We start from the raw sequence: 12,573 nt of genomic DNA, 5'->3' as shown, positions 1-12,573 counted from the left end.
AGAGGCAGTAGGGATGACCAGGGATGTTCTCTGTTTAGTGAGTCCTCCAGATCAGAGGCAGTAGGGATGACCAGGGATGTTCTCTGTTTAGTGAGTCCTCCAGATCAGAGGTAGTAGGGATGACCAGGGATGTTCTCTGTTTAGTGAGTCTGCCAGATCAGAGGCAGTAGGGATGACCAGGGATGTTCTCTGTTTAATGAGTCTGCCAGATCAGAGGCAGTAGGGATGACCAGGGATGTTCTCTGTTTAATGAGTCTGCCAGATCAGAGGTAGTAGGGATGACCAGGGATGTTCTCTGTTTAATGAGTCTGCCAGATCAGAGGCAGTAGGGATGACCAGGGATGTTCTCTGTTTAGTGAGTCCACCAGATCAGAGGTAGTAGGGATGACCAGGGATGTTCTCTGTTTAGTGAGTCTGCCAGATCAGAGGCAGTAGGGATGACCAGGGATGTTCTCTGTTTAGTGAGTCCACCAGATCAGAGGTAGTAGGGATGACCAGGGATGTTCTCTGTTTAGTGAGTCCTCCAGATCAGAGGCAGTAGGGATGACCAGGGATGTTCTCTGTTTAGTGAGTCCGCCAGATCAGAGGCATTAGGGATGACCAGGGATGTTCTCTGTTTAGTGAGTCCTCCAGATCAGAGGCAGTAGGGATGACCAGGGATGTTCTCTGTTTAGTGAGTCCTCCAGATCAGAGGTAGTAGGGATGACCAGGGATGTTCTCTGTTTAGTGAGTCTGCCAGATCAGAGGCAGTAGGGATGACCAGGGATGTTCTCTGTTTAATGAGTCTGCCAGATCAGAGGCAGTAGGGATGACCAGGGATGTTCTCTGTTTAATGAGTCTGCCAGATCAGAGGTAGTAGGGATGACCAGGGATGTTCTCTGTTTAATGAGTCTGCCAGATCAGAGGCAGTAGGGATGACCAGGGATGTTCTCTGTTTAGTGAGTCCACCAGATCAGAGGTAGTAGGGATGACCAGGGATGTTCTCTGTTTAGTGAGTCCTCCAGATCAGAGGCAGTAGGGATGACCAGGGATGTTCTCTGTTTAGTGAGTCCACCAGATCAGAGGTAGTAGGGATGACCAGGGATGTTCTCTGTTTAGTGAGTCCTCCAGATCAGAGGCAGTAGGGATGACCAGGGATGTTCTCTGTTTAGTGAGTCCGCCAGATCAGAGGCAGTAGGGATGACCAGGGATGTTCTCTGTTTAGTGAGTCCTCCAGATCAGAGGCAGTAGGGATGACCAGGGATGTTCTCTGTTTAGTGAGTCCTCCAGATCAGAGGTAGTAGGGATGACCAGGGATGTTCTCTGTTTAGTGAGTCCTCCAGATCAGAGGCAGTAGGGATGACCAGGGATGTTCTCTGTTTAGTGAGTCCTCCAGATCAGAGGCAGTAGGGATGACCATGGATGTTCTCTGTTTAGTGAGTCCTCCAGATCAGAGGCAGTAGGGATGACCAGGGATGTTCTCTGTTTAGTGAGTCCTCCAGATCAGAGGCAGTAGGGATGACCAGGGATGTTCTCTGTTTAGTGAGTCTGCCAGATCAGAGGCAGTAGGGATGACCAGGGATGTTCTCTGTTTAGTGAGTCCTCCAGATCAGAGGTAGTAGGGATGACCAGGGATGTTCTCTGTTTAGTGAGTCGGCCAGATCAGAGGCAGTTGGGATGACCAGGGATGTTCTCTGTTTAGTGAGTCTGCCAGATCAGAGGCAGTAGGGATGACCAGGGATGTTCTCTGTTTAGTGAGTCCGCCAGATCAGAGGTAGTAGGGATGACCAGGGATGTTCTCTGTTTAGTGAGTCTGCCAGATCAGAGGTAGTAGGGATGACCAGGGATGTTCTCTGTTTAGTGAGTCTGCCAGATCAGAGGCAGTAGGGATGACCAGGGATGTTCTCTGTTTAGTGAGTCCGCCAGATCAGAGGCAGTAGGGATGACCAGGGATGTTCTCTGTTTAGTGAGTCAGTCAGATCAGAGGCAGTAGGGATGACCAGGGATGTTCTCTGTTTAGTGAGTCAGTCAGATCAGAGGTAGTAGGGATGACCAGGGATGTTCTCTGTTTAGTGAGTCCTCCAGATCAGAGGCAGTAGGGATGACCAGGGATGTTCTCTGTTTAGTGAGTCCTCCAGATCAGAGGCAGTAGGGATGACCAGGGATGTTCTCTGTTTAGTGAGTCCTCCAGATCAGAGGTAGTAGGGATGACCAGGGATGTTCTCTGTTTAGTGAGTCTGCCAGATCAGAGGCAGTAGGGATGACCAGGGATGTTCTCTGTTTAATGAGTCTGCCAGATCAGAGGCAGTAGGGATGACCAGGGATGTTCTCTGTTTAATGAGTCTGCCAGATCAGAGGTAGTAGGGATGACCAGGGATGTTCTCTGTTTAATGAGTCTGCCAGATCAGAGGCAGTAGGGATGACCAGGGATGTTCTCTGTTTAGTGAGTCCACCAGATCAGAGGTAGTAGGGATGACCAGGGATGTTCTCTGTTTAGTGAGTCAGTCAGATCAGAGGCAGTAGGGATGACCAGGGATGTTCTCTGTTTAGTGAGTCCACCAGATCAGAGGTAGTAGGGATGACCAGGGATGTTCTCTGTTTAGTGAGTCCTCCAGATCAGAGGCAGTAGGGATGACCAGGGATGTTCTCTGTTTAGTGAGTCCTCCAGATCAGAGGCAGTAGGGATGACCAGGGATGTTCTCTGTTTAGTGAGTCCTCCAGATCAGAGGTAGTAGGGATGACCAGGGATGTTCTCTGTTTAGTGAGTCTGCCAGATCAGAGGCAGTAGGGATGACCAGGGATGTTCTCTGTTTAGTGAGTCCTCCAGATCAGAGGCAGTAGGGATGACCAGGGATGTTCTCTGTTTAGTGAGTCCTCCAGATCAGAGGCAGTAGGGATGACCAGGGATGTTCTCTGTTTAGTGAGTCCTCCAGATCAGAGGCAGTAGGGATGACCAGGGATGTTCTCTGTTTAGTGAGTCCTCCAGATCAGAGGCAGTAGGGATGACCAGGGATGTTCTCTGTTTAGTGAGTCCTCCAGATCAGAGGCAGTAGGGATGACCAGGGATGTTCTCTGTTTAGTGAGTCTGCCAGATCAGAGGCAGTAGGGATGACCAGGGATGTTCTCTGTTTAGTGAGTCCTCCAGATCAGAGGTAGTAGGGATGACCAGGGATGTTCTCTGTTTAGTGAGTCGGCCAGATCAGAGGTAGTAGGGATGACCAGGGATGTTCTCTGTTTAGTGAGTCCACCAGATCAGAGGCAGTAGGGATGACCAGGGATGTTCTCTGTTTAGTGAGTCCAGATCAGAGGCAGTAGGGATGACCAGGGATGTTCTCTTGATATGTGTGTAAATTAGACAATTTTCCTGTCCTGCTCAGCATTCAAAATGTAAGCAGTAAAAATTACATGATTTTCTTTAGGAATGTAGTGGAGTCAAAGTAAAAGTAGTCAAAATTATAAATAGTAAAGTAGAGTACAGATACCCCCAAAAACTACTTAAGTAGTACTAACAAGTTTTTTCTTAAGTACTTTACACCACTGTGAGCCACAGAGCTTTTGGCCAGGGTCTGCCAGCGGTCAAGCGGTATTTAAATTAGTAGAAGAAGCCCATTCCCAGTCCTAGTGACTGAATGAAGGACAACATTTATTTGATTGTATGAAAAAGAGAGGAACACATGTTTCGAAGCCTAGAATCTTGCTAATTCAACTGCGTTGTCAGATTTAAAAAAGGATTTACTGCGAGAGAATACGATGTGATTATCTGAGGACAGAGCCCCATAAAAAAACAACTATTTCAACCAGTACAGGCGTAACAAAATCACAAACTGCAATAAAATAAATTGTTTACCTTTGACGATATTCCTCTTTTTGCAATCCCAATGCTCATTGTTACAAAATGAATGGTCTTTTGTTTGATCAAATACATTTTTATAGCCTAACACGAAACATTTTGTGAACCGCTTGTGTCGTGAATTCCGTCTCATTTCATTTTCGACGACACATTCGATGTAAATACACACACTAAACGTGACTTTATCCAGTCATGTTTGGTTTCATTGCAATCAACTGGTTTGTTTGTAACACAACCAAACTTGATGGGTCATTTCGCGGGACGTATTGACTGAACGAAACCGATTTGAAGACAACAAGTAATGACATCATTGTGCACCAATGATATGACCACTGTTTCGTTGATTGACTGTATTTTAACCCAATGACCACTGATCGTCTTGAAATCTAGCTGGGTAGAGAACCAATGAGCTGAGGTAAACGGCAATATGTAATGTTTATGTGTTGGAAGACCAACCCATGTAGTAAACTCCGGCGTAAAGAGGATCATTCACTATTGAAGATTCATACCGGAAGGAGCCACGCATGTTACGCACAGCGTTGTTTTGGTAAAGCGCATCTTCAGCTGTTGATATATCAATCAGTATGGCGACTAAGTCAGGGAAAGCTAAATCTAAGTCTAGATATACAGTTGTACACACAATTTTAGAAGAAATTGATCGGGAAAGTGAGACAGAGATTGTTGAAGGACGATTCATTTAGCGATTCTCAAATGGAGGAATATTTTTGGACTGGTAAGTTCTTCTCATGCTAATGTCATTGTTTGAAATTAATAATATAAAATATTATTTGTGATTTTATTTTATTTTAGTAGCAATACAAAAAATGTCATGTAATGAAATGTGAGATGAGTGTGTCTGCCGCCCCACCCCACACCCACATGAAATAGCTTATTTGAAGCTGTTGAGGGGAGGGCAGGCCCACAACAATGGCCAAAGTGAAATGGAGACAGTAAATACAGCTGGTCTGTTGTAATATAATAGAGACAGTAGATCTAGCTGAAATGTTAAAATATAAAATAGACAGTAGATCTAGCTGGTCTGTCATAATATAAATGAGACAGTAGATCTAGCAGGTCTATAATAATATATTCAACCTTGTGTTCCCTGTACTCTCTATATCTGTTTATTATTCCTGTTGATGCAGGGCTCATATGTGAAACTATTCTAACTGAACATTTTCTTTCACAGTGACACTGACTCCGAATGGGAGCCCCCAGTGCCAAGGTGTCCATCCCCCACTGAAGCTGGTTCATCCAGCTCCTGCCACAAGTGGGGTTCATCTGCCCAAATATTTTTCTGCAGGCATGGATGTGCCTCAGGGCCAAAAGGGCACAGCATGGAGGCCTCCCTGTGTTCTTTGCAAAATGAAGTCCCCCATCACCTGCACCACATGCTTGGTGACCCTCTTCTTTACAGCAGAAAGAGACTGCTATGGCACCTGACATGGCACCTGACATCAGCAGCACAATATTGTGTAGAGGACTGAGGGTCTGTTATTTTGTAAATGTATATATATTTTTTTCATGTTTTTTCTCCATTTTTGGGGGGGTGTGTTAGAAAACCATTTTGGTATTTTGTATATAGTTATTCCATTCAAAATGTATAACCTCCCCAATTTGGCCATTTGGGTACATTTGGGCTACTTGTGTGGGACACCTGGGTGACTTCATGATAAATGTCATGTAGCACACTCCTTTTGGAAGTTATTATTCTGAAACTTTGCACAAGTACTGTTGCCGTCTTATATCTTTCACTGAAATTGTCCCCATCATATTATCTGAATGTTTGTTTGTCTTGTTCATTTTAAAGATGATGATACAACAATAAACCAGATCTATTGTGTAATATTCTTCTACATTCAGTTCCCATTTACACAAACTTCACAGTGTTTTCTTTCAACTGAAATCAAGAATATGCATATCCTTGGTTCTGAGCCTGAGCTAAAGGCAGTTAGATTTGGGTATGTCTTCAGGCAGATTCTTTGAAAAAAGTAGGGGGGTAGCTGTAAGAGGTTATTAACAAAAGACTCCACTATGCAAGTAACCTTTACCATATAATGTCACTGTGACAACTGTTGATAGACAGTAAATTCACACTGGCTATCTACTTCGATTTCATAGCATTCTCATCTGAGAGTGCCAGAGCGCAGAATAACTGACAAACGTACAAATGCTCAACACCCGCTGAACATGGCAGGTGTCATTAAACGGTGGCAATTGTTGCAGTTGCAGTCACCAATGCTCTGGATAACAAAAAAACAGCCTAACCAGCTCTACTAGGGCAAGTAAACTGGTCAGTGAGCTGTTCTCTCATTTGTGTCTGGAAGCAAGCTAGCAAGCTAGCCAACGTTAGCCAGTTAGCTTGGGTGTTTGACTGTTGTTGTTAGGACAGAACGCTCGGATCAACCCTTAAAGAGATGGGTGGCACTACAGCTTAAGAGGGTGTGAACGATGCTGGAATGGTTTAGACAAAGAAGAGCTCTCCAGTAGGTACCAAAACATTAAAAGGCCATTTTCTCAAAAGCAGAATTACTTTCCCATTGTTCCTCAAATTCAGTGTATGATGTACCATTTTGTAGCTCTGTGTCTCTGCTTTTATCCAATGTAAAAAACACCATTTCAAATTTTGCTACGTAAGACCAAATCAAGGCGGTCGGTCACAATAAGACCAAAAAGCTCATTTTAGTTTTCATTAATTTTTACCATATAGCCAATTTCGACAATTTCGACGGCCTATCTAAGGGGAAATAGCTCAGTTCTGCCTCCAGGACAAGACTCATGACAATTAACATACATCTGTTTGCCACTAGAGGAAGATTAAATAGTGCATGTTCCTGGGAAGCTGGTGGATAAGCAGATATTCAAGAATGAGTCATATACAGTGCCTTGCGAAAGTATTCGTCCCCCTTGAACTTTGCGACCTTTTGCCACATTTCAGGCTTCAAACATAAAGATATAAAACTGTATTTTTTTGTGAAGAATCAACAACAAGTGGGACACAATCATGAAGTGGAACGACATTTATTGGATATTTCAAACTTTTTTAACAAATCAAAAACTGAAAAATTGGGCATGCAAAATTATTCAGACCCCCTTAAGTTAATACTTTGTAGCGCCACCTTTTTCAAAAAGGCACTGTACCTACCTACTACAGTGGGGAAGAATGGCTTACATCTGCCTGCCTGTTTCTCATGTACATACCTCTGTAGTGGGGAAGAAAACCTTACGCAACTCAATGGTGTAAAGTACTTAAGTAAAAATACTTTAAAGTACTACTTAAGTAGTTTTTTAAATCTTTTTTTCTGTACTCTACTTTACTGTTTACATTCCTAAGGAAAATATTGTTCTTTCTACTCCTTACAATTTCACTGATACCCAAAAGTACTCATTACATTTTGAATGCTGAGCAGGACAAGAAAATTGTATAATTCACACACATATCAAGAGAACATCCCTGGTCATCCCTACTACCTCTGATCTGGCCGACTCACTAAACAGAGAACATCCCTGGTCATCCCTACTGCCTCTGATCTGGTGGACTCACTAAACAGAGAACATCCCTGGTCATCCCTACTGCCTCTGATCTGGCCGACTCACTAAACAGAGAACATCCCTGGTCATCCCTACTGCCTCTGATCTGGTGGACTCACTAAACAGAGAACATCCCTGGTCATCCCTACTGCCTCTGATCTGGTGGACTCACTAAACAGAGAACATCCCTGGTCATCCCTACTGCCTCTGATCTGGCCGACTCACTAAACAGAGAACATCCCTGGTCATCCCTACTACCTCTGATCTGGAGGACTCACTAAACAGAGAACATCCCTGGTCATCCCTACTGCCTCTGATCTGGTGGACTCACTAAACAGAGAACATCCCTGGTCATCCCTACTGCCTCTGATCTGGTGGACTCACTAAACAGAGAACATCCCTGGTCATCCCTACTGCCTCTGATCTGGCCGACTCACTAAACAGAGAACATCCCTGGTCATCCCTACTGCCTCTGATCTGGTGGACTCACTAAACAGAGAACATCCCTGGTCATCCCTACTGCCTCTGATCTGGTGGACTCACTAAACAGAGAACATCCCTGGTCATCCCTACTGCCTCTGATCTGGTGGACTCACTAAACAGAGAACATCCCTGGTCATCCCTACTGCCTCTGATCTGGCAGACTCACTAAACAGAGAACATCCCTGGTCATCCCTACTACCTCTGATCTGGCAGACTCACTAAACAGAGAACATCCCTGGTCATCCCTACTGCCTCTGATCTGGCAGACTCACTAAACAGAGAACATCCCTGGTCATCCCTACTACCTCTGATCTGGCAGACTCACTAAACAGAGAACATCCCTGGTCATCCCTACTGCCTCTGATCTGGCAGACTCACTAAACAGAGAACATCCCTGGTCATCCCTACTGCCTCTGATCTGGCAGACTCACTAAACAGAGAACATCCCTGGTCATCCCTACTGCCTCTGATCTGGCAGACTCACTAAACAGAGAACATCCCTGGTCATCCCTACTGCCTCTGATCTGGCAGACTCACTAAACAGAGAACATCCCTGGTCATCCCTACTGCCTCTGATCTGGCCGACTCACTAAACAGAGAACATCCCTGGTCATCCCAACTGCCTCTGATCTGGCGGACTCACTAAACAGAGAACATCCCTGGTCATCCCTACTACCTCTGATCTGGAGGACTCACTAAACAGAGAACATCCCTGGTCATCCCAACTGCCTCTGATCTGGAGGACTCACTAAACAGAGAACATCCCTGGTCATCCCTACTGCCTCTGATCTGGCGGACTCACTAAACAGAGAACATCCCTGGTCATCCCTACTACCTCTGATCTGGCAGACTCACTAAACAGAGAACATCCCTTGTCATCCCAACTGCCTCTGATCTGGCCGACTCACTAAACAGAGAACATCCCTGGTCATCCCAACTGCCTCTGATCTGGCAGACTCACTAAACAGAGAACATCCCTGGTCATCCCTACTACCTCTGATCTGGCAGACTCACTAAACAGAGAACATCCCTGGTCATCCCAACTGCCTCTGATCTGGCAGACTCACTAAACAGAGAACATCCCTGGTCATCCCAACTGCCTCTGATCTGGCAGACTCACTAAACAGAGAACATCCCTGGTCATCCCTACTGCCTCTGATCTGGCCGACTCACTAAACAGAGAACATCCCTGGTCATCCCAACTGCCTCTGATCTGGCAGACTCACTAAACAGAGAACATCCCTGGTCATCCCTACTACCTCTGATCTGGCAGACTCACTAAACAGAGAACATCCCTGGTCATCCCTACTACCTCTGATCTGGCAGACTCACTAAACAGAGAACATCCCTGGTCATCCCAACTACCTCTGATCGGGCGGACTCATTAAACACACATGCTTAATTTGGAAATGATGTTGGAGTGTGCCCTTGGCTGTTCCTAAATAAAAGAAAACAAGAAAATTGTGCCGTCTGGCCTGTATAATATAATGAATTTGAAAGGATTTATACTTTTACTTTTGATACTTAAGTATATTTAAAACCAAATACTTTTTAACTTTTACACAAGTAGTATTTTACTGGGTGACTTTCTCTTTTACTTGAGTCATTTTCTATTAAGGTATCTTTACTTTTACTCAAGTACGACAAATGAGTCATTTTGTAACTGAAAGGTTCAATTAAATAGGGATAGGCGTCCCGCTAGTGGGACACCTGTCGACAACATCCGTTGAAATTGGAGGGCGCGCAATTCAAATAAATAATCGTAATTTTTAACATTCATGAACATACAAATGTCTTATATCATTTGTTGTTAATCTAACTGCGGTGTCCAATTTACAATAGGCTTTACAGTGAAAGCATACCATAAGATTGTCCGAGGACTGCGCCCCATATCAACATATTTTTCAGCCAGCACAGGCTTCACAAAATCACAAATAGCGATTAAATAAATCACTTCCATTTGAAAATCTTCCTCTGTTTGCAATCCCAAGGGTGCCAGCTACAACATGAATGGTCATTTTGTTAGATAAAATACTTCTTTATATCCCAAAAAGTCTGTTTAGTTGTTGCCATCGATTTGAGTAATCCACTCGCTCAACATACAGACAAAGGAGTCCAAAAAGCTACCGCTAAACTTCATCCAAACAAGTCAAACAACGTTTCAATACAATCCTGATGTCCTCTAAAATGTAAAAAAAACTATAATATTTCATACGGAAAGCAGTATGTTTAATAGGAAAGCAAAATCAGTAAGTGCGCGCCCTCTCCCTTCTGCGCTAAAAGACTGATATTGTTCCGGTGCTCTTGTTTTACAAGAGTTACATAGGACCCATAGCTTTCCATTGTAAGAGTCTGGGACCTCAGAAAATATATATTTCAGATTGGTTTTTCTTCTGATTTTCACCTGCCATATCAATTATGTTATAGTCTCAGACATTACTACAGTTGTAATAACTTCAAAGTGTTTTCTATCCAATGCTTCAAATTAAATGCATATACTGACTTCTGGGCCTGAGTAACAGGCAGTTTACTTTGGGCACGTCAGTCAGGTGGAAATACTCTCATTCAGAGGGGTTGGGTTAAATGCAGAAGACACATTTAATTTCAAGGCATTAAATTGTACAACTGATTAGGTGCCCCTTTCCCTTTTTCCACCACTGATGCTACTTCACCACTCACACCCCACCTGCCTGCCTGCCTGCCTGCCTCCCTGCCTGCCTGCCTGCCTCTCTCCCTGCCTCCCTGCCTGCCTCCCTGCCTCCCTGCCTGCCTCTCTCCCTGCCTGCCTCCCTGCCTGCCTCCCTGCATGCCTCCCTCCCTGCCTGCCTGCCTCCCTGCCTCCTTGCCTCCCTGCCTGCCTGCCTGCCTCCCTGCCTCCCTGCCTGCCTGCCTGCATCCCTGCCTCCCTGCCTCCCTGCCTGCCTGCCTGCCTCGCTGTCTCCCTGCCTCCCTGCCTGCCTGCCTGCCTCCCTACCTCCCTGCCTGTCTCCCTGCCTGCCTCCCTCCCTGCCTCCCTGCCTGCCTCCCTGCCTGCCTGCCTGCCTCCCTGCCTCCATTCCTGCCAGCCTCCCTACCTCCCTGCCTGCCTGCATCCCTGCCTCCCTTCCTGCATCCATGCCTCCCTGCCTCTCTGCCTGCCTGCCTGCATCCCTGCCTCCCTGCCTCCCTGCCTGCATCCCTGCCTCCCTGCCTGCCTGCCTGCATCCCTGCCTCCCTGCCTCCCTGCCTGCATCCCTGCCTCCCTGCCTGCCTGCCTGCCTGCCTCCCTGCCTGCCTCCCTGCTTCCCTCCCTCCCTCCCTGCCTGCCTGCCTGCCTGTCTGCCTGCCTGCCTGCCTGCCTGCCTGCCTGCCTCCCTGCCTGCCTCCCTGCCTCCCTGCCTCCCTGCCTGCCTCCCTGCCTCCCTGCCTCCCTGCCTGCCTCTCTCCCTGCCTGCCTCTCTCCCTGCCTGCCTGCCTGCCTGCCTGCCTGCCTGCCTGCCTGCCTGCCTGCCTGCCTGCCTGCCTGCCTGCCTGCCTGCCTGCCTGCCTCCCTCCCTCCCTCCCTCCCTGCCTGCCTGCCTGCCTGCCTGCATCCCTCCCTCCCTCCCATCTTTCTTCAGTTTTAAGCACCACAAACACACACACACACACACACTCAGTCTTAGTCAGGAAGTGTGACTTATTTATATATATTTACCTGAATGGATCATGCTGGGTTCTTCAATCTGAACAAAGTGTTTAGTTTGAAAATATGCAGGGTTCTATTCTTAAAGATGGGTTTGCAACCAGAGGATGATGTGTGTGGTGTCGTTAACCTTCACTGCAGTAATGTGTTGTGAAGGGAATATTTTAATTGAATCTGAAAGGTCACGTTGTTGAGTTACTGGCATCTGCTTTATATAGACATGTGTTTTCTGACAGCTTCTTGGATACCGGGTAAGGTAGAAAAATGTAAAAGAAAAGTTATTTGATGCTGAAAACAGTGTACGGCATCACCTGTGTTGCCTGTGATAAATTCTGTTCATGTGTACTGTAAGGTTGAAGTGAAACTGTTATAATTGGCTCCATCGCTCTTTGTTTAACTCCACATTAATATAATTATTTCCAAAAGCAAGAAATACTTGCATTGAGCCAATATATTCTTATAATGTTGTTATTATATTACACCAATTTGATTTCATTCTTTCCTTCATTCTTTCCTTCATTCTTTCCTAATTCCTTTCCAAAGTTGAGGAAATACCTCAACTGAGCTGTGATATTCTTACGAAAAGGGGAAGAATCTCTGTAGTACCAGAAATTGACCATACATCCTCTAGGCCCTGAATAGAATTTCCCTCCCTTTTCACTGGAACATCAAAACCCATGTACAAGTATGTTTTGCCTTTCTTTCAACCTATATTTCCTCCCTCTACAGTGCTATATTCAGTAGGCCTGGACTGCACTTTATTGATTTCCGTTCTTCAGAGCTTGCATCTCTTTTCACTGTGGAACATCACAAGAACATTTGATTGCCCTCCAAGTTTTCTAGTATTTCTTGCTGTTGTTCGACGATTGGCAAAAACATTGCTTTCTTACAGCAGTGAACAGCAGAATATCAACTCTATAGGCAAACAGCACATCTCCACTAAACTGGATGGCATATTTCCATATTTCAAATATGGAATAAAATCCATGTAAAAAATTATATTGAGGCAACCATTACAACAGTAATACACATGGAAACATATAACCATACATGAAAATACAGTATA

Source organism: Oncorhynchus kisutch, linkage group LG21, assembly GCF_002021735.2.
Source record: "Oncorhynchus kisutch isolate 150728-3 linkage group LG21, Okis_V2, whole genome shotgun sequence".
In the NCBI taxonomy this organism is placed as follows: Eukaryota; Metazoa; Chordata; class Actinopteri; order Salmoniformes; family Salmonidae; genus Oncorhynchus; species Oncorhynchus kisutch.
The sequence above is the reverse complement of the archived record's forward strand: the minus strand, read 5'-3'. Positions refer to the sequence as shown.